A 27800-nucleotide genomic window follows, 5' to 3' on the forward strand; every position below is an offset into this window, starting at 1 on the left:
AGCAGCTTTTCAGAGTTAGAAGTAGTGTATAACTTTGTCATTGAACTGCTTGTATTAGAATGACAAAATAGGAACACACCTGTAATCCTGTTTTTTCAGGAGGCTCAGGTAGGATTCAGAACTCTATGCAACTCAGGGCAACTTAGCCAGATCCCATCATGAAATTAAAAGGGACAGGATAGGGCTAGGGATGTAGCTCAGGGCCAGAGTACTTGCTATCATGTTCAAAATGCCTGGATTTCTTCCCTAATACTACAGCAACAACAACAAAAATTAGTTAAAATTGCTTTAATTTTTAATTGTTCTGTTTGGGTTTTTTAAAAGTTAATTTTGAAGTTTATTTCACTTTTTATTTAATTTTTGAGATAGGATCTGTTACCTGAATTCTTGGGCTCAAGTGATCCTCCAAATGATCCTCATGCCTTCTATGGGTTTCTGTCTCTGTGCCTGACTGAAGCTCATACACATTTTCTTGGTTTCTAAAATTATTTGGGTTTGGTTACTGTGTGCTAGGGATGAAATTCAGGGCCTTATACATGCCAGGCAAGTACTCTGTTTTACTTTTGTATTGTATTTGGTGATGAACCATCGCCTATTGAATAAGTCCCAGTGTTTTTAGCTCTCCGTCAGGTTCCTCTGTGGTCCTGTCCCAGCTGAGCTTTCGGTACTTCACATGCACATCTGCACTAATTAAACAGGTCGGCTTACTCTCCCAGCTTTTTCACAGCTCTATGCTTTTGCTGGTATTGTGTCTTCCACATGACCTTTGCCATCAAAATCTTCTTACTCTTTTCATACAGTATTTCCTGGGATACAGTGGTGCAAGCCTGTAATCCCAGTGACTCTGGAGGCTGAGGAAAGAGGATTGCAAGTTCAAGGGCCACTTGGGCAACGTAGTGAGGCCCTGTCTCCAAAGAAAAAGCAAAACAGGTTGGGGATGTGGTTTAGTGGTAGAGTGTTCCTGGGTTCATTCCCCACTACCACAAATAAATAATCAAAACAACCATCCTGTCTTCTAGTCCAGTATAGTTGCTGGTTCCACTGTGAAGCTTTCTTTCATCCCTCATGTTCTTTCATCTCCACCAAAAGAACTCATTTTTCTCATCTGTAGTCTTACTGGCCTTTTGGATATAACATTATTTTCATACTGTATTAAGCAATAGGTTCTCTGAGAACAGGATCTTGCCTTGTTTCTTCTGATGTCCTGCATTCATTACTGAAACAGAGTTATATGAATTATATTGAATACATGTGAACTTTTAGTTCATAATTTTCAGGAAACCCCTCAAAGTACTGTCAAAAATTCTTACTCAGCATGGCCTACAAATAAATGCATTCAATCTATAAACTGTGCAGATATAAACAATGTATCTATTCCCAGAACTTCATGAAAGAAATATTTTCCAACCTGACATCTGTTTTTACAATATTGACCATTCTTTGTATTGGATTTTCTCCTCCTTTTCTATGGCAATGTCTTTAGTTGTAAGCCTGATGAGGAGGAATACCCTGAAGTCATTGCAGAAGATAGCAATGACATTTATATCCTGCCCAGTGATAACTCTGGACAGGTCAGTCCCCCAGAGTCTCCAACTGTGACAACTTGGCAGTCAGAGAGCCCACCTGTCTTGCTGTCAGCTAGCCAGAGTTGGCACACAGAGTGCCTACCAGTGTCCCTAGGGCCTGAGTCCTGGCAGCAGATCTCAATGGATGCTGAAGAAGTCAAAAGTTTAGAGAGCAATGAGCTTGAGAGAGGAGAGAGAACAACTCTTGACATTGTGCATATAAAGAAAAAGAGATACCCGAGGGCACTAAGGAGGCTGCCAGGGCTGCCTTGCCAGCCAGGGAGCTGCAAGAGGCATTCCCCAGAGCCCCTGCTCCCTGTTTCCACACACCACTGCCACTTTTTAGCTGGAGATGAGGGAACATGATACAGAAATGATTGCAGCTGAGAAAGTCTGCCCTGCACCATTGTTGTTTGTGGAACTTGATGAAAAGAGGTGAAAGCAGCAGCCATGGAACCTACTGAAGCAGAGGAGGGGGTGCCCTCTGCCCTGCCAAGTGACAAGGAGATCTCTGTGAGGAGGCAGTCTTAGCAAGGAGTGCTCCTCCAATGGCTGGCTGTCATCTGAGGGCAAGTCTATGCAGCTGTTTGAAGGGGCACTGCTGTGGACATCCAGGCAGTGGCAATTGGAGTTTTATGGCTTTGAAAAAGTACTAGCTGTTGCTTCAGGAGAGAAAGAAGAGGGTCTAAGGTTGAGCTGTCCTTGCTGGAATTTGAACTGGAAGCTACCAGTGGGGCATTTGTGGAACCCTCTGGGAGGATTGGGGGTGTCCACTTAACAGGGCAGCAGTGGGATCCACGTATTAGGGCTGGACATAGAGGGCATTCATCTTGGTCTGGTTGTCAATTCCAAGGACCTAGGCTCATGCTAGATTCAGACTCTTAATGAGTAAAATATTCCCTATAGAACAGGGTTTCTCTGCCTTGTGCTATGGACATTTTGAGAATTCCTTGTTGTAGAGGCAGTTCTGTGCATGGTAGAATGGTCAGCAACACCCCAACCCCCACCCACCAGATGCTAGGAGCACCTGATTCCTGGTGAGGACACCCAGAGTGTCTCTAACATTGCCAAATGTCCATTGTTGGTAAAATCAGCTTCCTTTGAGGGCTATGGCTTTAGAGGAAGAGGGTTCATTTGGAAAACTCTGGGGTAGAAATTTCCAGTGCAGAGGGCTTAATTGTGACTCTGCAGTTGTGGGCTTGCCAGCCATCAATCCACTTGGAGCTTCCTCTTTCCTGATGGCCATGATGTTTCAGAGCTACTCCCTTTTGGCTCTTCACCCCCTCCCCTCATACTGTAGTTTGAGCATCCCACCACCTCCTAGGTATCACACTGCTGCTGTTTTCTCCCACACCCTTTTTCATCCCATTTCCAAGGAAAGGGCACCCCTGGGGTCCCTGCTACCTCTGACAAGCCCCTGAAATGCCCTAAAGCTCCTTCTTGGAGAGGTGCTACCTTTAGGAACTTTTGAAAAAATATCTAGAAGATAACATCACAGACCTAGGGTTCCCTTCAAAAAATATCTAGAAGATAACATCACAGACCTAGGGTTCCCTAACTTGCAAGTGCAATGAATTAACTGGCTACTGGAGGATCACTATTTGGCCAGTGATCATTCTCTTCCCTATGGTAACTTGCCAGCAGTACTCCTGATAACAAAAATTCACTGTATTCCCCTAGGTTGCTATATTTCTCCCCAATATCTGAATTCGGTCTTACCAGTGATCATACAGCTCCACTGTAGGTCTCTTGTGATGTGAGGATTGTCATGCTTGGGCTTACAGAACCAATTGAGTTATTGAAATAAAATGATAAATATTTTATCAATTATAAATATCATTGAAATAAAAAGTTGGAAAAGGAAGCCTGACTTTCAAGACTTAGGCTAATGTCGAGGTTGTAGTTTGTTTGGCCTTCAGAGGTCAAGAACAGAGGCTTCTTCACCTGAATTCCTCACAACCCAAGTGCCAGGGAAAGAAGGACCCAAAGTAGTGGGTGCCAATTGAGAATCAGCATCATTTTCAGGTTGATTAGTGTACAACTATGTCCTGTTATGCCTGAGGCCACAGTGTCACTCCGCAAGGCACACAAGCTGATAAGAACTCATCTCAGATTTTCCCCCACATCCTTGTCAACACTTATTATTGTTTGTATTATTAATAACTGCCATTCTGGTGAAGTGAGATGAAATCAGAGTAGTTTTAATTTGCATTTCTTTTAATAGCAAGAGATATTGAACATTTTTTCATATATTTGTTGACTGATTGTATATCGCCTTCTGAAAAGTGTTCAGTTCCTTGGCCCATTTATTAATTGGGTTATCTGCTTTTTTTTTTTTCAGTTCTTTATATACCCTAGAGATTATTGCTTTGTCTGATGTGCAAGTGGTAAAAATTTGCTCCCAAGCTATAGATTCTCTTTACCTCACTGATTGTTTCTTTTGCTGAGAAGAAGCTTTTTAGTTTGAATATACCCCATTTATTATTCTTGATTTTGATTCTTGCACTATAGGTGTCTTATTAAGGAAGTAGGAGCCCAATCTGATATGATGGAGATTGGGGCCTACTTTTTCTTCTATTGGAAGCAGGGTCTCAGGTTTAATTCCTAGGTTCTTGGTCCACTTTGAGTTGAGTTTTGTGCATCATGAGAGATAGGGGTTTAATTTCATTTTGTTGCATATGGATTTCTAGTTTTTCCAGCACCATTTATTGAGAAGCCTATCTTTTCTCCAGTGTATATTTTTGGCTCATACATAAGATAACTGTAATTATGTGAGTTAATCTCTGTGTCCCCTATTCTGTATCATTGGTCTACCAGTCTGTTTTGGTGCCAATACCATGCTGTTTTTGTTACTATTGCTCTGTAGTATAGTTTAAGGTCTGGTATAGTAATGTCACCTGCTTTGCTCTTCTTGTTAAGGATTGCTTTAGGTACTCTGGATCTCTTTTATTTTTCCAACTGGGGAAACTGCTTTGCCTGATACCTCAAAGAAGTAAGGCCTGAGGCAGAGGTGCTACTTTATGGGGAATGGGACAGTCACACAGAGAAGCCCTCAGCCCATTGCATAGGGCTAGGCCTGGGGCAAGCACTTGGGGGGATCATCCTATTTGATCCTCAAAACACCCTAGGATGGTGTTCCTCTTAAACCCCCAGCTTCCACAGAGCTCACTGGGGCTCAGAAAACTGTTATGGCATTCCCAAGACCCAGCCAGAAAGAGCAAGTGCCCCTGGGCTTGGAGGTGGTGTGTACCTTTTGTATAGCAGGTTTAGCACTTGCTGGGTGGTAATGAAACTTTGGAAGGTATGCAGGAAGCAGGTATGAAGAAGGGGTCCCCACAACACAGGGCAGGCACCAGGTGGTTCATGAGCTTCTCCACTATGCCTGTCTCCAAGGTCCCTACCCTGTCATGCTCATTCAGTGTTTGGACTGACTCATTTTTGCCCTTGGATGGAACCAAGAAGGGACAATTCTAATGTGGAAATAGTAGCAAACTGTAAAATGACTAATGTCCATACAGTGAAGTGAAAAAGAGCTCCAAAAGTATTTTCTTCCATATTTACACACACACACATACACACACACACACACACACACACACACACACACAAACTCTGGGGCCATGTATGGGGTGGGGTGATCAGAGTATTGGGCTGGATTATGTCAACCCGCCTTGGCCTGTTCCCTGTCACTTCTGGGTTCCTCCAGGAAAATCTCTAGATGCATCCGGGGAAGAGGACTGACCTAGCATCTCCAGACACGGGCGAAGCCTTTACTCAATACCTGAGGCCTGAGCCTTGGCAACTGGGAAGACAACAAAAGATCATCACTCTTTCATGGTCTCCAGACAATTGAGCTGGCTGGGGCTGGTTCTGCCTGTGGGTGCCTGGCTGCCATGGACCCAAATTCTGTTTTCCCATTGTCAAGGAAGTAAGGTTACTTCATGAGTCCCTTTACCAGATTCTCTTCCTCATACAAGATTTTCCCAAAATTCACCGGTAATGCTGTCTATTCTGCTCTTCCCAAGATACACAAGTGGACACAATTACACCAACACACCCCTGACCCATCATCCCTTAGGCAGGCCTGGGTATACCCAGTGGCCCAGCTTTGGGGACACAGCTGGGTTCAGACCTGGCCCCTTCTTTCTAGTTTTGTGATCTTGGACAAGTCATTGTGCCTCTCAGGGCCTCCCGAGACTCCCTACTTGCTCCCTGGGGGTCATTTTAGCATCTGCTTCTAAGTATGTCATCAAGTGTATGTGGCCTGTAAGTACCTGTATTACCCATGAAACCTTAAGGCTGGAGTCACATGTTTCTAATGCACAAACTTTAAAGGGGATGATCACTAGAAGAGGAGGGGAAAAACCAAATCTGGGTCCCACACAGAGATCTAAGGAAAGTCTCTTCACCTCTTGGCCACATCCTACTCTGTACCATGGGGACTTTGAAGTGAGATTCAGAGATTACCCCTGACTGGTATAGATCTTCAAATGGCTTCCTCTCATAAGTTGCGCATCCCACAAGTGCACCCCACAGGGCTCCCAGTGACCATAGCCTCTTGGTACATAAGGCTTTTAGTCCCCTCCCAACTAGGTGGATTAGACTTGGTGTCTGGCTTCTAAGGAACAGATATTGATAAAGGTTATGGGATATAACTTCCAAGACTTGAGTCATGGGAAGTTTGATTTTTATCTGGCTCTCTCTCTCTCTCTCATCCTCCCTTTAGGGAATCAAGCTAAGATACTTTGAGCTGCCCTATGGATGACCCCAGGGACAAAGATTCTATAGTATCCTAGACCACAAACAAAAGCACTGGGGCTCAGCCAAACGGGATCCTGCCAATAGCAGAGGAATGAGCTTGGAGGCTGATCATCTCAGCTGAGCTTCAGTACAAGATTCGGAGAGACTTGGAGGTAGAGGCATCAGCTGAACTGGCCTGGATCAGGTGCCAGGATCTGTGACATCATTATTGTCTGTGGATGTTAGCAGTGAGTTAGGTGAATGCTGTCTTGCAGCAATAGCTCCTGAGGTATCTAGGCCCTAGGGTCTGCCCTTCCCCTCTTCCCTCTTTCCAGGCTTTCTCCAGCCACACTGGTCTCTTTTTCTACCTTCTCCCTGGCCAAACTTACTTGGCCTGCTGGTCTCAGCACTGCCGAGCCTTTCCAGGAATATTGCTCCAAGAATTGAGCAAGGATGGCTCCCTTTTATCATTGTGCTTTTAACACAAACACATTGTGCCACCTCACTGAGACTCTCAGATCCATACCTAGTGACCCCAGGGTTACCTGAACCAACAGGCTATGTTTTCACTACAATACTTGGCATTTTTAATGTACAATTGATTTGAGCTTTTGGGCATTTCCACCTGCAAGACTGGCAGCTTCTAGAGGGTAGGGCCCATGGGGGTCAATTCCAGAGCCATACTGGGCGGGACCCAACAGAGGCTCTGCCCATGTGAGTGCTAGGGCACAGTGCTTGTATTGTGTACAGAGAAGCTATTGATGGGAGGTTCCACTGGGTGGGAGGCAGAGCACACAGCATGACCCTGGGGGCTGTTCCCTGGTTCCACTTGCTCCATTGAACATGGTGGGCACTGCTGCCCCCAGTGACCAATGCTAACAATGAACCCAGGCAGGAAACCCATTGTAAAACCCTCACCTAAGTGCAGATATATTGTGGGTCCCAAGGCTCAGGAGGCAAAGGAATCATATCTTCCAGTTCTAGAGTGATGGAGGAACAATAGAGATGCCTTTGTCCCTCTGACACACTTGATTGGACTTTGGGTTTCCAAGTCACTCATCCCAACCAGGGCAATGATGCAGGGCCCATTTTCAAAGAGGAGTGGTCTAGTGCTTTTCCTTGCTGTGCATGACCTATATTCTCATTGCCCTAAGATCTAGGCTGCTCTCTGCTCATAAGGATCTACAGAGATACAGAGCATCTTTGAAGGAGGTTGGTGGGCCACGGGTCATGGATGAAAAACTGGGGCCACCAAAAACTGCTAGCAGTTCAAGCACTCTAATTTGTAGAGCAGGAAATTGAAGTTCCTGAGAGGTAATGGCTCTTCTACACAAAGGAAATCTCATCCTACTTTATCAAATCACTGAGCCCAGAACCTCACAGTCCATCCTCTTGAAGCTGCTCTGGGGTTGTCCCTGGCCCTATCAGACTCAGGGAACCTGGTGGTCCCCCACCATGAGGTTGGCATATCCCTCCTGTCAAGCAATGCCCTTGCTGGACTTGTTGCTAAGAGAGCGTAAACCCCTGCCCCATGGCAGAGCTGCCTAATACCTCATCCTTATTTCTTTGCCACCTTCTCAGTGTCCTTTTCTCTTCTGAACCCTTTTCAGCAAGTCACTATTGTGTGAGTGCATGTACTCATTGTACTCTGAATGGACCTAGTAAGTGCAAAAGGAAAGGACCCCACATGGAAGGACAGTCAGGGATTCCCATGGTGTTGGGTTCTTTTCCCAAGCAGACTCTGCTGGCATGGGGAACTCCCATATAGTTGGTGCAGAGCTGGCTGGAGCACCACAACTGCTAACATGCCAGGTGCTAGACTTGGTTCTAGATTTATAGGTGGCGCTGCCTCTAGCAAGGATGCCAGGAGCAGAGCTGACTTGAGCTCCACGGGAGATGGGTGATCCTGTGCTGGAACTAGCTGTCCTCTGAAGCTGCTGCAGAGCTGGCTCTGGTCCTGATTTGCAGCTAGACTTGGTTGTTGATGGCTTCGGCTCTGAGACTACTGACAGTTGGTATCACATCTAATGACAGACTTTGTTCTGTCACTGCTTCTGCAGCTGAATCTAGCTTTTGAGATTTTTCCAGAACTGATGCTGGAGATAGAGCTGATGGCAGCACAGCTTTTGAATATAGTTGATATCCATGAATGGCACAATTGAAAGTGATTTGAAGACTAAATTTTGGTTTGTATAAATTTTAAGAATAAAACATAATAAATCATAAAGAATATGAAAGAAAATTAAAACAAAAAACCTGCTGTCAAAGAGCAGGCCATAAGCCTCTGGTGCTGCATTTTGCCCTGGTGGTAGCTCAGGGGCTGGTACTGAGAGGTGTGCTGGGTTGGCCCTGTCTCTGGGACTGGTGCTGTGGAGTCACTGGTGCTCTAGCTGTGGAATTGGAACAAAAGATGGTGTCTGAAAAAGTGCTAGAACTGGCTCTATCTCACCCAGTAGTGTTGGGGCAGTTCTAGAATTAGCTTCTTTTTTGGAGACCAATTGTCATTATAGTTTGGTGTCAGAAAGTGTACAGCTCTGGAGCTAGAGATGTCTGTGGTTCCATGGCTGGCTCTGGCTCTATGTCTGGGGCTGGTACTAGATATTGGGCTAGAGGAGGCTCCAGCTTAAAGCCCCACCATGGCCCATGGGTATGATGCTGTCCCAAAGTTGGGCTGTGAGCTCTGAGGGTAGGGAACATGCCAGGGGTTCATGGTTGTATTCTAACATGCAACAGGAAGAACACAGGAGCCTGAGGAATGGATGGATGGATGGATAAACCCAATAATTCTTTGTGTCTCCATCTTTTGTGTGTAATGTAAGAGCTTTTGGGAGGATCAGATTGATTTGTTCAATAAACAGTAAGTGCTTTCTGTGTGCCAGGATCTGTTCTAGAGGCTTAGGAATACAGAACTGATTATGCACAGGCCTCCTTCAAAATGTGTTGTCTTAAGCAAAGGTTAAATGAGGGAATGCAGGTCTCAGGGATGTGACCTGACAGCTGAGAGCAGGTGCTTGGATGAAGGTCATACACAAGTTCAAGTCCAGCAGCTCAGCACCAGCCCAGGTGGGGCTTATGGAGGAATAGATGTGGGATTCCTGCTCTGAATTGCCCTGCTACTCATGATCCCCCTTGACTTTCTCCTCACTGGTCTTCAGTTTTCCCATCTGTGAAAGGTTCATGTGAGAAAATCTTTCCCTAGTTTCTTAATTAAGTTGGCCTGGACCCTAATAGACAAAGAACTCCCTGTGGTTTGTCTCTCTCTAGGTAACCTTGCAGAGCAGGGTTTGAGTTCACCCAGGCAACAGGGCTGTGTCCCCAGAGATAGCTAGAATCCCCCTTTCTTGGCAATGGCTGATCTGGGGGGGGGGGTTCTGGATCCAACCCTCAGTGGCCATGATGATCCAGGCATTGACAGTATACTGGTCATTGACTTTACAGACCAGCAGTGATCCAGCTTGGTGAATAATTGGGGCCAGCCACAGATATTTCCAGATAGATACGTAAAGGGCTTCCTCCCTTCATTCATTCTTATTTTCTCTGTCAACTCCATTGCTTTTCAACAAGTGGACAGTCATCTTTCACTTAACCAGACAGCTTCATGAGGAAATTGTTGTTTCCAACATTTGCTCTAAAGAAGGCTGTGATGAATAACACTGTTCATGTGTGAAATGTAGAGGTTTTTCTATGGGTTGAATCCCCTGAAATGGGACTACTGAATTAAAGGGTAAATACATTTGTAATATTGGTAGATGTGAATACTGAAGATGCTTGCATTGGAGGACAACTTGTATTCTGTGATCAATAAATATTCCTGGGCTGGGGCTGTACCTCAGGAATAGAGTGTTTGACTAGCATGCATGAAGACCTGAAGAATGTTATGTGTTTCCTTCTTGATTGTTTTATTATGATATAGTGCTTTCAATTTTGTGATTAAAATTTGTAGAAAGTAATTATTTGATTCAACTCAAATATTTGGGCTAAAAACAAAGAGCTACTGTATGAATAGCAAGTTCATCAATATTTAAAATGTTTTTAGCTGTGTCCAATCTGTATTTCACATTAAGACTAAGCTGTCCATTTGTTTGCATTTAAAACCAAAGTACTGCTTTTCTGCCAATCTGTGCAGATGTGTTCTCCATATAAGGTGTCAGGGTTGTATGAACAACCTATACAGTCCTTTTTTGAACACTGCATTGGCAGCTCTTAAAACCATTTCCAGAAGAAAAGCATTCCACTATATGATGTAGCATGTCTGTAACATGCCTGTAGTATGATTTCCACAGGGAACATGTTTTCACCATTTGAACACAACATCAGGGTAAAACAAACTGCCTAACTCTCTGTGTTTTTAAAAAACTATAGAGAAGGAAGAAGTGCTGGCAGCCATATCTGTTAGAATGGCGTGTAGTCAGGATTTGCAGAGAAAAATATTTTAATACCTAATTTAATCAGAAATGGCTAGGATAAAAGCTTTTTGGAGTTTTACAGATAATTTTGCTTTTTTATGACCCATGTTTTGTGATTTTTTCTCATACTACATTGGGATTACTAATGTAATCCTTTGTACTGATTATTATTGAACTCTTATTGAGGTTAAGGAATGATGTGATCAGCTTGAATTTGTGTGTGTTGTCATTCTGTTATCTTTATACACAATTTGAGTTAAGTAATAACAGAGCAAAGCTTTCTTCTACTCCCCTCATCATCACTTTTGGAGTTTTTTAAATTTATATGTAACAGCAGAATGCGTTACAATTCTTTTTACACATATACAGCACATTTTTTCATATCTCTGGTTGTATATATAGTATATTCACACCAATTTGTGTCTTCATACATGTACCTCGGATAGTAATAACTTTGGAGGCTTTACCAAACAACTTATGTGACTTCCCAAGATTGCAGAATTTCCATAGTGTAGAGCACAGCTCTACATTTTCAGAAGAAGTAAGTAAGAGCCACTTTAAGAGGTGAGATTAGGAGAAAGATGGTGAGGGACTGAGGGCATGGCTTATTGGCAGAGCACTTGCCTAGCATGCAGGAGGCCCCCCAGCACTGCAAAAAAATAGGATGAGGATGAGGATGGAGGGGGCTAGCAGCAGGGTGTATTGGCTCAGTTTCAGCCTCACACAAGTCTGGAAGTATTCCCCACTTGTGACATGAAACAGCCTATAAACGACATGCAGCCACAAAGCACTAAAGTTAAGTCAATAACTCCAATCAGTCTGGATTTTTTTAAAAAATTGATTCAACATACTTCTTTAAAAACTTGAATGATTGATACAATTTATACAAATGTTTGAATGATGTCACTATGGTAACATGATATGTTAGTCAACTTTTTATCACTGTGGCCAAAATACCTGAGAAGAATAACTTAGCGGAGGAAAAATTTATTTGGGGCTCATGGTTTCCAAGGTCTCAGTCCATAGATGGTCAACTTAGGCCCTGGGCCTAATGTGAGGCAGCACATGGTAGGTGGAAGAACTTGGTTGAGTAGTGCTGTTCCATTCTTGGTAGCCAGAAAGCAAAGAGAGGGAAAGGGGCTGAAGGGAAGACGAACCCTTCCAGGGCATGCCCCCAGTGACCCACCTCCTTCAGTCATGTTCCACTTGCCTACAATTTAATCCATTCAAATTAGGATAAACTGATTGAGCTATAGCTATTAACGATCCAATCATTTCACCTTTAAATATTCCTGAATTGTAGCAGGAACTTTTTTTGGGGGATATTTCATATCAAACCATAATATTCCACCCCTGGCCCCCCAAAGCTCATGTCCATCTCACAATGCAAAATGCATTTAGGTCATCTCCAACAGTCCCATAGGCTTAACAGTTTCAGCATTACACCAAATCCAAGTCCAAAGTCTCATATGAAACCCAAGGCAAATTCTTGGCTGCAAGCCCCTATAAAATCAAAAGCAAGTTAAGTATATAATGGCATAGAGTAAACATTGCCATTCCAAAAGAGAGGAATATTGGACCATAGAAGGGATGGGACCAAAACAATACAGAAATCCAACTGGACAAATAGGTCCTATAACTCCACATATAGCATGTAGGACACATGGTGAGGTATGTTCTCCAAAGGGCTTGGGCAATCCCACCCCTTTGGCCTTGCTGACTTTTAACCTGACTTTCTTGACAGTCCACATTACTGGCATCTCTTTAATTCCTGGGGTCTTCATTCCAGCTTTGGCTTCATTTCCCAGCTTCATTCATCACCCTCTCAGGGGAAGCCTGCAGGAATTCTGACCTTGGTACACTGCCTGAAATCTCAGTGGAAGCCTTCATGACCCCTTAACCTCAGCACTCTGCATTACTGCAGAATCAGCACCATGTGGATGACTTTAATGTCTGCTGCCAGCTTGCATGGTAGTTGAGCCCCCTGAAATCATGAGGGCCTGTGCAGCCGAGCATGGTGAAACAACTTCTGAGGCCCCCTGTGAGAGCAAGATGCCCCACAATTTTTTCTCAAAGGAATTTTCCCTTTTACATCCTTGACTTTCAGTGAGTACGGTCTTGCAAATTTCTGAGATGCCTTTAAGCCATTTTTCCTATGTCTCTTGAGCAAAGTAATTAGTATCTGTTTAGTGGCTGTAATCACAACTGTCTTGGCCCAGTTTTATATGTATTTTTCTGGACAAGCAAATTTTTTACAGTCCTTTTGCTCTGCTTTCTGCTCCTGATTCTTATAGTAAACCTGGCTAAAAGATAAATAACCATGCCCCCTCCTAACTACTGTGTGGCCTTGAAATTTCCTGTGCCAGAATGTAAAGAATGGCCTCTAGTTCAATTCCAATAGAGTCCTTATTTCCCTCCATGAGTACAGTCTACATTCCTATCAGCATTCTAGATTTCTGAACTTCTACCAGAATCATCTACTAAGCTTCTCTTACAACATGCTAAAGCTTTCCCAGCCTGCACCTCTAAACTTTTCTGAACTCCTCCCAGAAACCAGCTCCAAAGGCTTCTAAACTGGTCAGGTTCAGGACTCCACTTCTCAGTATCAATTTCTGTGAACCCATAACTCTAGTCATAGTAGGAATTGCTGCAGCAGCACTTCCCAGATCATGGTACTCTGTACTTCAGCTTCATCAGGATCACTGGAGGGCTTATCAAAATGGATGTCTGGGTCCAACCCCAGTTTCTGATATATACAGCAAGCCCAGGATGGGCCCCCAAATTTATACCTCTAGCAAGTGCCTAAGATAATGTAGATCTGGGGACCACACTTTGGAAGGCTTGGGGCCTGAAGTCCTTGGGGCTGCCCTAGGGAAGACATCCACTCCTGTCCTAAGGCCTCTTCCTGTCAAGCCGGGAGGAAAGCATTCCTGACATACTCTCTGTCCTGGCTTACCTGAATTTCAGCCCCAATTCCTACTGTTTTTGAATAGGCAGTGTAGAAAAGGTGGTAAATACTCAGTCTGGGTTTGAAAATAATATTTATGAAGGAGAGTAAAAGAATGGCAGTGCTCAGCCTGGTGCCATCCATTATCTTTGTTCTGTCAAAAACCCCAGGAGGCCAAACTCACTGTAAATTCACTTTTTAGTCATGGACAGCCCATTCCCGATTTCCTAATGGTCTTAACAACAAAGAACACAAGACCAGAGCCTTGTCCTCTCGGGGAATCCCTGGGCTGGGTTCAGTGGGCCCCCCTGGAGTTCTGATGAGGAAGCAGCAGCCTGTACCTCCCAGCTGAGGCCTGCAGTAGAGAGAACTGCCCCTCATTCCAAGAGCTCAGCTCCCCATTCTGAGGAAGTGCAGTGCTCAGGAATCACAAGTGCACTATGACTGTGATAGCCTACAGTACCCAAAATATGCCACCCCTCAGCAGACCTAATGATGAAAGAAAATTCAAGAATTTACCAGAGATTGAGAGGCAGGGTGGTGTGATGCAAGGAACACTGAATTGGGAGTTGAGATTTTTATTCTAGTTCTTGTCCTGCTTCTACTTGGATATGTGATAATTTCAAGGGTTTTTTTGGTCTTTAGAATTTGACCTATAAAGGAGGAGGAGAGATAGTACTAATGACCTCAAGGGTCCCTTCCAACTCTGACAGTCTTGAATTATACAAAAAGTCATAAAATCTGTGGTATGAAAATCTAGTTCCCAATTAGGTAGAGTGAAGGAGACTAGACCTGAGGCATTTGAACCTTGGGCTCTGGCTTGGGGTGGGTAGACAAGAGAAAAGGGACTTCCTCTTTGCCTTCTGCTTTCTCATCTACCAACACAGCTCTGGCCCCGGTGACCAGGACCACTTTCCCTCCTTACCCAGCCTTCAAGTCCTGCCCCCTGACTTACCCACTCAGAATTTATAAAAAATTTTTGTGGTACTGGGGATTGAATTAAGGAATGCTCTTTTTATTTTTTATTTTGAGACAGGGTCTTAAGTTGCCCATGGTGGCCTTGAACTTGGAATCCTCCTGCCCCAGCCTTCCCAGACACTGGGATTACAGGTATATACCATGGTCGCCCACCCTGGTTTTAAATAATTGGGGCACTCTCTCTGCAGTGGCTTCCCCTTGTGAAGAGCAAACACTGGGACCAGAGACATGAAGCTGAGGTCACAGGAGAGTATGGGATGTTTAATGTCTTTCAAATTCTGCCTGGGTCCTTGCTTTTTCTTGCTTTAGGTCCTTTATCACCTCAAAGTTTTATTGTTTAACTTTTCTGAGCTATTTCATCAACTACAATAAAGGAAGAATATCTAACTCACAAAGATAATGTTTCTGGAAGACTAGCCCAGGGCCCTTATTTTCAGTCTGTCCCATTCTGTGATGTGTTAATCCCAAAGTGTCTGGAAAAACGTCCTGCACAGAGAGACAGTTTGGGGGATTTGGTACAAAGGGCAGGGGAGGCCCCAGGTGGGTGGTGGCAGTGTAGGTTGCACTCATGACTTTGACAAATGCACATTTTGTATGTGTGTGTGTGTGTGTGAGAGAGAGAGAGAGAGAGAGGGAGAGAGAGAGAGAGAGAGAGAGAGAGAGAGAGAGAGAGAGAGAGATTCTGGAGATAAATCCCAGAGACTGATGCTTGGGCATGCTAGGTAAGTGCCATACCATTGAGTTAACACCCCCAGCCCTATACACTTAACTGGATAAATTTGGTTCCCTTTTTTCTTTGGAAATAAGCTTTTTCCTTCTCTGGGACAGTTTTGAAGGACTTTATTTATTTATCCACACATTCATTTATTTATCTCACTGGGATTCTGAATCAAACATCTTGACACCTGGAGGCCTGTGCCCACTGGAGCAGATGAAACCTGGGTGGAGGATATGAGCCAAGCTCCCCTTTCAGGAGCCTCAGGAAATTCTTTCTCTTGCCTTAGTGTAGATGGGAAGATTGAGGGCTCTTAATAGCTGCTTCTCATTACTCATGGTGTAATAAATGAATTAATTTCTATAAAGGACTCTTCCTGGACTAGGGTACTAAATGGACATATCCCTGGAGCAGGGCAGATATGTTGCCATGTTATCAAGCAACTTCAAGTTCAAATGCATATCACCATGTAATCTTTGAAGTAGGAAAAGCAGGGAACAGTGAGTGTTGGAAATGGGTGGAACAGGCCTACTTCTTCATTATGGGGATGAACTTAGGACTCAGTTTAGGCCCTAGAAGGAGCATTCCAAACCCAGATCAAAAAGGTCCCTTCCTGCTTGACATGTGCCACTAGCTCTCACTACCCGTCCTTTTCATTCCCTTGTTCCCCATCCCATGTCCTCTCTGACCTCACCAGCTACTCCTTTGCAAAGGGGCAAGTATGACCCAACTGAGGTCATTAGAGCCAGTGACCTGCACCACTTCTGTGAATAGATGCTCTCATTTAAAGGGATGAAACTTGACTAAGTTACCTAATTTCTCTATGCCTCTGCTTCCTTACATGCAAAATGGGATAATAATAGAATATGCCCTCAGGAGTGTGAGGATCAGTGAGTTCATATGTGAAAAGCACCTGCAGGTTCTGGCACTGTGGAAGTGCTCGGTACCTTCTGCCCTCTGACCTTGTTACCATTACTATGGATGTATGAGCCATCCCTGGGTAGCCACCTGGTCCTGGCTTTGCTGGCTGCCTTCCTGCACTGCCTGACAGTCCCTAACATTACAGAAGGCACTTCCTTCCCCTAAAACAGGCAGATCCAGTGCAGTGGCAGGGTGTCCTGGCTATGCCTCTGGTTTGAATGGGTTAATGCCATAGCATCCTAGGGACATGGGAATCCCTCTTTTCTCTGCTGGACCCTGTGTGTTCCAGTTTCTTTTTCAATAGCAGGGACACAGTCAGGGAACCACAGTGTACTTTCCCACCAGGCATTTTTTTTTTACACAGTGAATAATTTTCCACATTAAATAATTAAATGTAATAACTAATACTATTCTTCCCACAAAAAGGTTTTATGCAAGTCATATAATTATTCTTTTATCATTCAGAGTAACTCTACAGTGCTCAAGCACCAGGCAGGAAAGAAACCTGTCATAATGTTGTAACAAAATGCAAATCTCTGGGTGTAAGAGCTGTGGTGGGGAGGACTATCTCTGGCAAGCCCATTTGTGCCTGTCTGCTGTGCACTGTGTGTGCCCTATACCCTGTAGGTATCCTACAAATAATTATCAGGGCAATGCCAACTCTCCCATTAGGCCCTAAGAATGGCAGGAGCTGGTCCTGTGCTGATGCTGGAGTCCCTAAGGGGTGGAAGGAGTAGCTGTGTTTCATGCCCAGGCACCCCCCCGCCCCCGTTCTTTTCTGCTCCTTTTGAGTGACACGTGTGGTGAGTTTCTGGGTCCAAGGGGTTTCTGGGAAACATTATTGTTTCCTAAAGATTCAGGAAGAAGCTGAATTAAGTTGCACCTTAGCCAAAGGCAGTGGTACCAGTGTAGAGAGAGCACTGGCCTCTAGGGGACATCTTGAAGCTCAGTAGAAGCACTGCAATGATTCCAGGAGGAGGAAAACAAACAAACAAAAAACAAAAAAACTGGTATTTAGTGTTTAGTGGGCAGGGACAAGGATGTTGTATGTTTCACAATGGGTCAACTCTGCCCAACGAAGTATGATGTGTCCCATATTACTTTTGAAAGTCATTTATGTAGGGTGCTATACGCAAATAAGGCTCACCAGTATAATTGTGCCCTGCTCTGAGTTATTCCATGCCATATAGAATAGCAGCTTTCAGGTTTCGAGTAGCTTTGAGTTGCTCCATTTTATAAAGTTTGCTCTGAGCTGTTCCATTTTGAGTGTAAGTGCTAAGGCAGAATGACTTGCCAACTTGTCTGGGCAAATAGCCACTAGATGTTGAACATTAAGATCATATAAAAAAGAATATGCACAAACTGAAAAATAAATAATGCTAATAAAAAATTACCATCTCTGAAATTATTGAATTAAATCAGAAGCACATGGATGCATGGGTGTGTCAAACCCATATTAGGGAAATCAGGCCAACAAATGATGCAAACCTCTCTCATGAAACACATGGTGCTGATCTCCCTGATGCCCTCAGTATCTCCTTTAAATCTGCTTCTTGGGTCAAGTCATTTAAATGTCTCAAGGTTCCTGCTGAAATAGAATATTATCTTCCTAGGAAGAGCAATGTGTATTATCTTCCTAGGAAGAGCAAGGTGTCTTGAGTCCCATGAACACCTGGGGGAACAAAACGGATGAAGGTGAAATTCATATTTCTAGTAGTAAGGGATTAGAAAGCAATGTCATAGTTGATTCTTTAAGGGGAACTTACAGGAAACTGAACAACCAAACTGTTGAAAGTTTGGAATCATAAATGCTGGCTACTTATTCTATGGATGAGATGGAAAGCCAGATCCCTCCGTTGCCACTCAACTAATGAGTGGGTTAGACAGAAAGATGGCAAAGAATTCAGGTGCTCCAGGGCACCTTTCCCCTAAAAGCTACCTACTCCAATGCTCTTGGAAAATAGAACCAAAACCCCAATCTGGAAGCTTGATTGTCTGATCATCTGAAGGCAATGTCAGGGTAACACACCTCTGTAAAACATGTCAGATTTTGGAAAGAAAATGCTGAGGAAGAAAAGCAGAGAGAAAGATTGTTTCTGACTTTCTTATTTCACTGGTACCAGGTACTATGGACCAAATGTGGGTTCTGGGCTGTCCTGTCCCTTGGCTTCTCAACATTGCATTTTTAGTAATATCATCAGTGGCTAAAAGAGATGTATAGACTCCATCTTTTTTCTTTTTCTTTCTTTCCTTTTCATTTAACAGATTAACTCCCGGACTTAAGGGATCCTCCTGCCTCAGCTTTTCTAATTGCAGGGAGCCACCATGCCCAGTGGAAACTCCATCTTGCCCATAATTGATTACATCCTTAAATTAATCATTCCCTCCCTCTCCCTGAAACATCTACTTTTGGTGGCCACTCCTGCTTAAGTGGTGCTTAGTAAGGCTATTTGTATAGAAATAGGGGTGCACAGCTATCGTCTCTCCCTGGTCTGCTTGGAAAACAGTTGTGTGCATATTGATCTCCTGACACTGAAAACCACACAGATCAACCTGTGATTTGGGGGAGGGGCATTAGCTCTAGGCACGGTCAGGTTTGGCATTCCTTGGTATGTCTGGGTTTGTAATTCCCGAGGGTTTATACACCTGATTGAGGGAATCTCCCATGAAACACCAGGTGACGTTTAGGCAGCACAGTTGGCCTGGCTGTCTGCAGCTGTGGTCACCAGAGAAAGAGGCTCACAACACACCATCGTTATTTTCCCCTGTAGGAACTGAACTCTGTAAAACTAATGACTGACTCTGAACAACTCCTTCAATTACCTAAAATAAATCTCCTCGTGGTGGCTCTGCTCCTGGCTGGGCCAGGACATCAACCCTCATATTTTCCTTAAAAAGGAATCAGGTCTCATTTAGCCCCCACGATGACCACATGACATAAGGTGTGTGTCCAAAATGACCAAACCCATCCATGTGAATAAAAAATGACTCTGGAAGGGGTTTTAGTAAGCGTTTTGAGAGTCAGAGCAATTTGCATTTTGATAAAGAAGAAAAAAGTCACTAAGGTTACCTGGCAATAAATCACAAAGGAAATAGCAAACAAAATCTTCTAGGCAATCCTCCCTTTTCTCTCCCTTTCTCCCTTCCTTCCCATCCTGGAAGCTGGGGGAGATATGTGGAGAACCATCTGCATCTGAAATCTGGGCCTGCCCTGTCTTTCTGGATCCTGACTCCTGGAGAGGCATCACAGCAAAATTCCATGTGGGAAAAGAGGGATGAATTTGAGGAGAGGTGGTGAAACATGCATTGCTCTGAAAATTTTAGTTGCCCAAAATAGCTTTCACTTTGTCCCACGGATGGGGCATTGGGAAGACCTTATGTGGCAGCTGGTAGGAATAGCTGGACATTTGCTAAGAGAAATGCCCAGTTTTCATTATGCACAACAGCTGGTAGCCTGTTACCCAAGCTCAGAGAACATCCACTACTGTCCACCTTGGCTCCCCTGTTGGGAAGGGGTTGAGGCATCAGGACCAGGCACCCCTAGCAGCAGCTGGAGTGGAAGCTGAAGGAGTTGAAGGCGTTTCTCACCCAACCTGAACATCCGTGGTGTGTGGTGGATGCTATAAGGAGCCAAAGGCTGAGTCCTGGGACCGCCAGCCTTCTGGGACCCTATTGCCGAGGCTCCCATGCTCTTCTGATGGAACCTGGCCTGTTGTTGACTTGGCCAGATGCCCCTTTTATGATATGAATATTAACTAGTATTTGTTTTCTCAAAGTACTAATCAGAATTATAACCAAGCAAAAGAAATCCAATTTCCTGCCTCACTGTAATCTGGAATCCAAAACTCCCTACAGTTTGGCCATCCTGTCTGTTATAGGTTGAATTATGTCTCCCAGAATTTACACATCCTAAAGCCCTGTACCTCGTAATGTTTGACTGTATTTGGAGATAGGTTCTTAAAAAAATAATTAAACTATATTGAGGTCACAAGAGTGGGCTCTAATCTAATCTAATTGGCGTCCTTATAAGAAGAAATTTGGACACAGACACATACCTAGGGAAGACCTCATGAAGACTCGGGAGAAGACAGCCATCTTTAAGCCAAGAGCACAGGCCTAGAACTGATCCTTGCCTCATGACTCATGAGGAACCAACCTCACTTGCACCTTGATCTCAGACTTCTGGTCCAGGACTGTGAGAAAATCATTGTCTGTGGCTGAAGTCTGTGGCACTGTATTAGGCAGCCCCAGGGGACTAAAGTGTTATCTCTCCACCCGCATTTCCTGTTGCTTCCTGCAGAAACTCTCCAGCCAAGTCAGGCTGCACTCCTCATTGTCCCTTGACTGCGCCATCTTTATTCCAACTCTGGGCTTTTGTTCACATGGTGTCATATACCATGTCTTCTCCCTGGAGTGCCTGACCCCCTCCTTTCATCTAGCAGGAGTCAGCAAACTACAGCCCTTATGCCAAATCCAGCTTTCCCTCTGTTTTTGTAAGTAAAGTTTTACTGGGGCATATCCATGGCCATCCATCTGGCATTGTCTATGCCTGCTTCCATTCTACAGAGCAGAGCTGCAGAGCGGCAGAGCTGCAGGAGAGACCACATGGGGCCTGCAAAGCCTAAAATATTTACTGCCTGACCCTTCATAGAAAGAATTGGCTAATCCCTCATCCATTCACATCTCATCAGTTCCTGGAGACCCAGTTCTAGTCTGTAGCAGCTTCCAGTACCCTCTCCTGCCCACCAAGTTTCCTCTTCTGATCTTCTGGAACACTGGGGTCTGAGAATTTTAAATAAAAACCTGGATTCAGTTTTAGATACACTAACTCCCAGCCAAGTGACTCTGGGTAATATTTAACCTTTCTGAACCCAAGTTTCTTCATCTATAAAAAGACAATAATATTTTTCATTCTAAGAGCTTTGGGCAAGAGTTAAGTGGAATAATATTTGTAAAAAGAACTTTGCAAAATAATAAGTACATAATACATAAATATGCTAATATTAAAACTAAATTTAAACTAGTTTTCTTAAATTTTGCTTTTATTTCAAAAGTATTAGGTTTGTCTCCCTGACTAAAGTACAGAGACTGTTACCTTAGAATTCTGTGGGCTCCTTTTTTGGTCCTATGGAACTATAGTCACACTTTTTTCTTTGTGAAATTTTAAGTGTGTTCCTATATGCTCCTTGTATGTCTTTCCTTGCTCTCCATCCTTTTCACTGTGCCTTATACCTCAAGATTTGACTTCTGTAAACTGTATCAGGGAATTCTCCTTCACTGGGCCTCCTGCTGGGTTGGCCAATGGGTAGTGCTAACATGGCACGAAAGGACCAGTCTTGGGTTCAGGGCTCTCTTGGCCACATCAGGCAACTTCTGAAATAGCTTTGCTCAAGATCATGGCTGCGGGGCTAATGAATGATAAGAACTAGAAACTAGTTTGTTGGAATGCTAGTCATACAACAGAACAAAGTAAGCTAATGAAGTCACTGCTAATGAAGTCACTGCTAATGAAGTCACTGCTTGTGTAGCTCAACATATAAAACATTTTCCCCTGCCACAGAACAGAACATTGTGGAAAGGACAAGAGCTACTTGTCCAGCCAGCCACCATTGGACTTTATGGTGAAGTGTTGTGAGGCATGGAGGCATGACTTATCCAGTTCATTGCCATTGGACCTTCCCTATGGGCAAGTTTCAACAACCCTACACTTTTTTTTTTTTTTTGATATTTTAGTTGGTCTTTCTGCAGTCTGTCCCCCTGCACTAGCACAATTGGGCTGAAGACCACATACATGCGAACTGAAAGACTCCTAGATCCTTGTGTGATCATGAGTGATTTGGGACTATATCATGGATATTATAGATATCATGAGACTTTGAAGCTCCTATGAAAGAGTTCTGATGCTTTTGTTTTAGCAGGTGATGGACCTGTTTAGCTTCAGGCTGCAATTCTGGCCAGCCTGTTATTCAGTAACAGTTCTAGTTCAAAGCCTTTGCAATTGAGTTTGTGCCCCCAGTCACCAGTCTATTCTACATTTTAGTTCTTAAAGGATATGGTTTGCTGTTTAGGGAGTTATGGTGAGCTCAGGAGTTCATAAGTGACTTTTCAGGGTCACTTTCCTGACCTGCTGCTGGTGTACAACCTTCCTGGCACTTCACAGTTCCCCAGGACTCCCTGTATCCAGCCCTGTGGACAGAAAGCTGAGACTAGTTACCCCACAGTAGTAGGCATTTCTATGATGGTACCACATCTGGTGCTAAGTGGCAGGAGGGCAGAGAGAAGGGAGAACTAGAATAGGGGTTCCCCATTCTTCAGAGTTTGGGCTTCTATGAACTCAGGGGTGTGCTTAGAGATTACTTCAGGAGAGCCTGGAAAGAAGAGAAATGCGAATTCCTCCACTTTCTTTGAGCATTTTGGGTTCCCTTGCTGTCTCCTTGAGCATTCACTGCAGGGCTTCTTTTGGAGCTGTCTGTGGCCCACTGTCACTGTCTGCCTTGCCTGAAGGTGGGGATCCCAGTGGACACTGAAGCCCCGGCCCCAGGGGTTATTAAGATGAGTAATGCTCTCCTTCCCCAGGGACAACTACTACTTTTTTTTTTTTTTTTTGCCCTTGGGGCTTTCTCCTACTTTCTTACAAGCTCAGCTACCTAATTAAATATATTTTTGGCACATTCCATGTAGTACTTAAATGGGATTTTGCTGGACTTTGAATCAGAATTTATACAATAAATAAGAAGTGTTAAGTGGTCATCATTAGCAGAATGGCAGCCTGGTGACATGGGAAGAGTGGGTGCAGGGTTCTTGAGATCTGTGTGCCATGTCCTGCTCTTCCATTTGCCGAATCATTTGAATTGAGGCAAGTCAGTGAGGCAAAGTTGCCTAGTTTATCATCCATAAAATTTTCTTCTCTTTCTTTCTTTGGTTTAATTTGTCCTCTTTTGTTTTTTTTCTTTGTCTACTTTGGAAGAATTCCTGGGCTGACTCCTCTCTTATACATTCACCATTTTAGCTGAGTTATTCTATTCTACCCATTGATTGAATGTTTACCTACTCATTTATTTTTTTTAATAAAATGGGGCTCTTTATTTTTTACTTTTGTTTGATGGCTATTCTCTCCTGGTCAATAATTATTACATTACCTTTTGGGGGATATTGCCATTCCTTTGTCTATATTGATTTATTTTATAATATTCATGTTTGAATTTGTAAGCACTTTAAAATATTAAACCTTCTGAGGATTCAATTATATTCTCCCTGAAGTTTTGTTCAGGTTGTATTATTGGCTGTGTCATTTGATGCTAGATTCCAGTATCATTGGATGCAGACTTTTGTTTGTTTCTCAAATGTGGTTCTTTTCTTTTTCAGTCTAGGTTTTCCTAGATGTGTGCTAAGTCTTGGTAATGATTTTGGCATCTTTGTACAAGACCCACTTTTATACTGGGCTCTCATACAAAAATGCCAGAAATTACTACCAAGAAAGCAGTGCCTACTACATCATTTCAGTAATTACTGGGGAGAATCCAGGGATATGTGGCTAGTTGGATATGCCAATAACCAGTCTTTGACTGAGGTCCCCCTGCTCTTCCTGGGTGTTATTAGATACCTAGAGAACTGTCCTATCTCTCTGTTCAAGAAACTTCCTGTTCTGTTGGTGTGATACAGACCCTGCTGCATCTTATTTGGTAAAGGTAGGGTATGAGAAAAAACTCATTCCTGAGGTTGAACTACAATATCCCCAACACCCATCGTTTTGGCCATCCAGAGTTGCCTGTACTCCCTATATTCATAGTCCCCAAGCTCAGAGCATTACCAGAATCACTGCCACCTCCTGCAGCAGTACTTTGTGGCCAACACTGTGAGTTCTGATTTTGACTTTAATTCCAATTCTAGTGGAATTAAACAAGAAGATGCTTGAAGGGAAAACTATCTAGAATTTTTTTAAGAGTAATTTATCCCAATTTAAAGTTCCTCCTCTTTCTTTGAGCATTTTGGATTCCCTTGCTGTTTCCTTGAGCATTTGCTGCAGGGCTATCTGTGGCCCACTGTCACTGTCTGCCTTGCCTGAAGGTGGGGATCCCAGTGGACAGACATTGAAGCCCCAGCCCCAGGGTTATTAAGATGAGTAATGCTCTCCTTCCCCAGGGACAACTACTACTTTTTTTTTGCCCTTGGGGATTTCTCCTACTTTCTTCCAAGCTCAGCTACCTATTTAAATATATTTTTGGCACATTCCATGTAGTAGTTAAATAGGATTTTGCTGGTCAATAATTATTAAATTATTAATATTAAAGGCAGATTATTCTACATGTAAAAGCTATATTCAAAAAAGCTATAAAATTGTCTGGTTTTACAAGGATAAATGTAAACCATTAAAATTCTCCAATTGGACAAGGTATGCAAGGATTTTTATGTTGTTGGGGTTTTGTTTTTTTATGTTAAAACACTGAGAGCAAAATAATCTACTGGAATATAAAGATATAAATATAAAGCTGAATGAGCATGCTACTAATGGAGAAAGGGATATTTTCACAGATCCAGTATTTTCCCCCATCCTGTCTCCATTTGATGTCAACCAAAACATCATTGTCCATTTGGTTTTAAAAAACACAATGTACTTGTGCACATACACCAGTTAAAGGAAAGAGGAAGGGGAAAATGAAAGAATAGAGAAAGCTCTACCACGGTAGTCAGGATGTGGTGGGATCAAATTGGTTTTCTAATGGCGAATATATTCTTGGTCTGTAAGAACAGCGTTCTGGAGTAAAGCAGCAGGTTCCCTTTTTGGTCAATGCCTCCTGTCTGCTGCTGGAATGTGTCAATTGTAACTTCCCCCTCCATTTCCAACTGCGCAACTGTGTCTGTTTCATTGATTGACTGCCAGTCAAATCAGAATCTCATCAGCCTCATGGATAAACCCTGTTGTTCACAGTAGGCTTTCATTAGTTTACTAAATGATGTATCATAGAACCATCCATCTCCACCACCTTCAAGTGAATATAATATAATCAATGTTCTCAGTCTTGATTATTTCTTGGGTTTTTCATAGATCGTGCCAAGCAATGTAGTCCTCTCAGCTGCTGCTTCACCCACACGGTACCAGGTCCTCACCAAAGGAGCACAAAGCAGCTCCTGGATTTTGATATTTATTGCCAAACTGCTTTCTATCAAGGTTGAATTGTTTTCTACCCCCACCAGTACTGTATGTGAATATCCCCTTCTGTAGACATTTGTCAACCCTGGGTAATATTTTTTAAATCATCACCAATTTGATAGGTGAAAAACAGTTATTTTGTTGTTTTGATTAATAATGTTAGTTATTGGCAGTTAGATTAAATTTTTTTCGTATGTTGATTGGCAGGGCACATTTAATTTTTATAAATTAATTGCCTCATGACCCTTGTTAATCTTTCTATTGTTGTAGGGACCCCAAGAAGTTCAATGTTTTGGTCTCATGCTCTTCTTTTAACCTGTGGACAATAATTTTGGGGTCACAGACACTCATGAGGTTGTTCTTTTATAAGACACTGACATCTGGTCTGCCAGGCATCTCTTAGATGTATTCCTTGCTAACATTGGCTTACAGATGTCTTTGTTCACAACAAAGCCTGTGGAAAGGGACAACCCAAAAGCCCTGGAATTCTAAAAGAACTTTACATCTGACCTGCCTTTAGGACTAATGGCTGAGAGCATAAACACTAATCACATACATGTGGATGATGTGCAGCTGATAGGATGACTCTGGGCCGTTTCTGGATTCTGAGTTCTACTAGGGGTGGACAAGATCCAATGTAAGATGGGAATTTCTAAAGAACATGTTTCGTTATTTTAAATTTTACTTTTTACCATATAAATATAGCATAGAAACGTAGGGAAGGGATAAAAGTAGGAGGAAGAAACAAGTTATCTGTTGTCCTCCTGGTAAGGAAGAAGTGCTGTTTATGTTCTCGCAGTCCCTGAACATAGATTTTGTGCTGTAGCTGCTTTTGTTCCTGCCTACAAAGAACTTGTAGTGTTTTTTTCCTTTTTATTGCATTAAAATATTTTAATATTATTTATATTTATAGAAAAAAACCATAAATACAGACTCTTTACAAAAAATATAAACATTATCAATAAGGGTAAAGTTTCATTTACTTTCCAGGCAGTCTCCTTACTCTCCCTCCTCTTCTGCTTCTTTCCTATCTAGTCCTGTATTCTTTTTCTGTGTATATATTACATATAGTGTATATATATATACACACACACACACACACATGCATACTATTTTTATGTACTACGTACATATACACAGATACATATATATGTGTGTGTGTGTATGTGTATATGTACATATATATGGATAGTTTCTCTGACTTGCTTTTTTCCCTACTTAATATGTTGGAACATATGGAGCTACTGCATTCCTTTAACTGCTGCATAGCAATCCATAGTATAGATATGTTATAGTTTACTGATCATTTCTTATATAGAGGAACATTTAAGTTATTTCCAATTTTTTTGCTATTCAAACAATGTTTCCATGAATATTTCTTATATATGTCCCCTTATATGCATTTTGAAATGTTTCTCCAGGTTAGAGACCAAAAAATGGACTTTGCCATGCATATTTAGCTTAACAGAATTTTAAGTAAAGCATTTTTTAACCTTCTCTCCTATTTTGATCTTAATTTCAATCACTATTTTTCCTAATATATTGGTCAGCTCCACTTTGCTGTGACTACTACTGTGATTACCTGAGGTAATTAACTTATTAACAGTAAAGGTTTATTTTGGGTCATGGTTTCAGAGATTTCAGTTCTTGAATTCTTGGCCTTGTTGCTTTGGACTTGTTATGGCATACATATCATAGTGAGCTGGTGAAAGAGGAAGACTGTTTATCTCATTATAGCCAGGAAGAGGAAAGAGAGAGATAAAGAAAGAGGGGGATGCCCTTCAATAGATGAATTGATTAAAAAATGTGGCATTTATACATAATGGAATATTACTCAGCACTAAAAAATAACAAGATCATGGCATTTGCAGGCAAATGGATGGCATTAGAGCAGATTATGCTGAGTGAAGTTAGCCAATCCCTAAAAAACAAATGCCGAATGTCTTCCCTGATATAAGGGGGGTGACTCAAAATGGGATAGGGAGGAAGAGCATGAGAAAAAGACTACCACTAAATAGGGAAGAGAGGTGGGAGGGAAAAAGAGGGAGAAGGGGAGTTGCACAGAAGATGGAAGGAGAACCTCATTGTTATACAGAATACATATATGATGTTGTAATGAGAAAAAGAAAAAGCGTGTCACTTTAGATTGGATAGAGAGAAAGGATGGGAGAGGAGGGGAGGAGTAGGGAGGATAGGAAGGGCAGCAGAATAGAATAGTCGATATGATTGATGTATGTACATTCCATGTATGTATTATATGTCAAAATACATTCTGCTGTCATGTATGACTAAAAAAAAATAAAAAAAATTAAAAAAAGAAAGAGGGGGAAACTGGGATTCCAATATCCCATTCAAGGACATGCCCCGACCCAATGAC

General features: G+C 42.8%; 1 pseudogene across 1 annotated transcript in view; it reads left to right on the forward strand.

The window, feature by feature from the left end:
- The window catches only part of LOC308658139 (bcl-2-like protein 13), a 35701-nt pseudogene that overhangs the window by 3247 nt on the left and 4654 nt on the right, over window positions 1-27800 (forward strand). Inside the window, exon 2 of the transcript in view lies at window positions 1484-2078. The product of the transcript in view is annotated as a bcl-2-like protein 13 (transcript). The remainder of the gene's footprint in view (window positions 1-1483; window positions 2079-27800) is intronic.

Source organism: Spermophilus citellus, assembly GCF_964194105.1.
Source record: "Spermophilus citellus genome assembly, chromosome: 10".
NCBI lineage: Eukaryota > Metazoa > Chordata > Mammalia > Rodentia > Sciuridae > Spermophilus > Spermophilus citellus.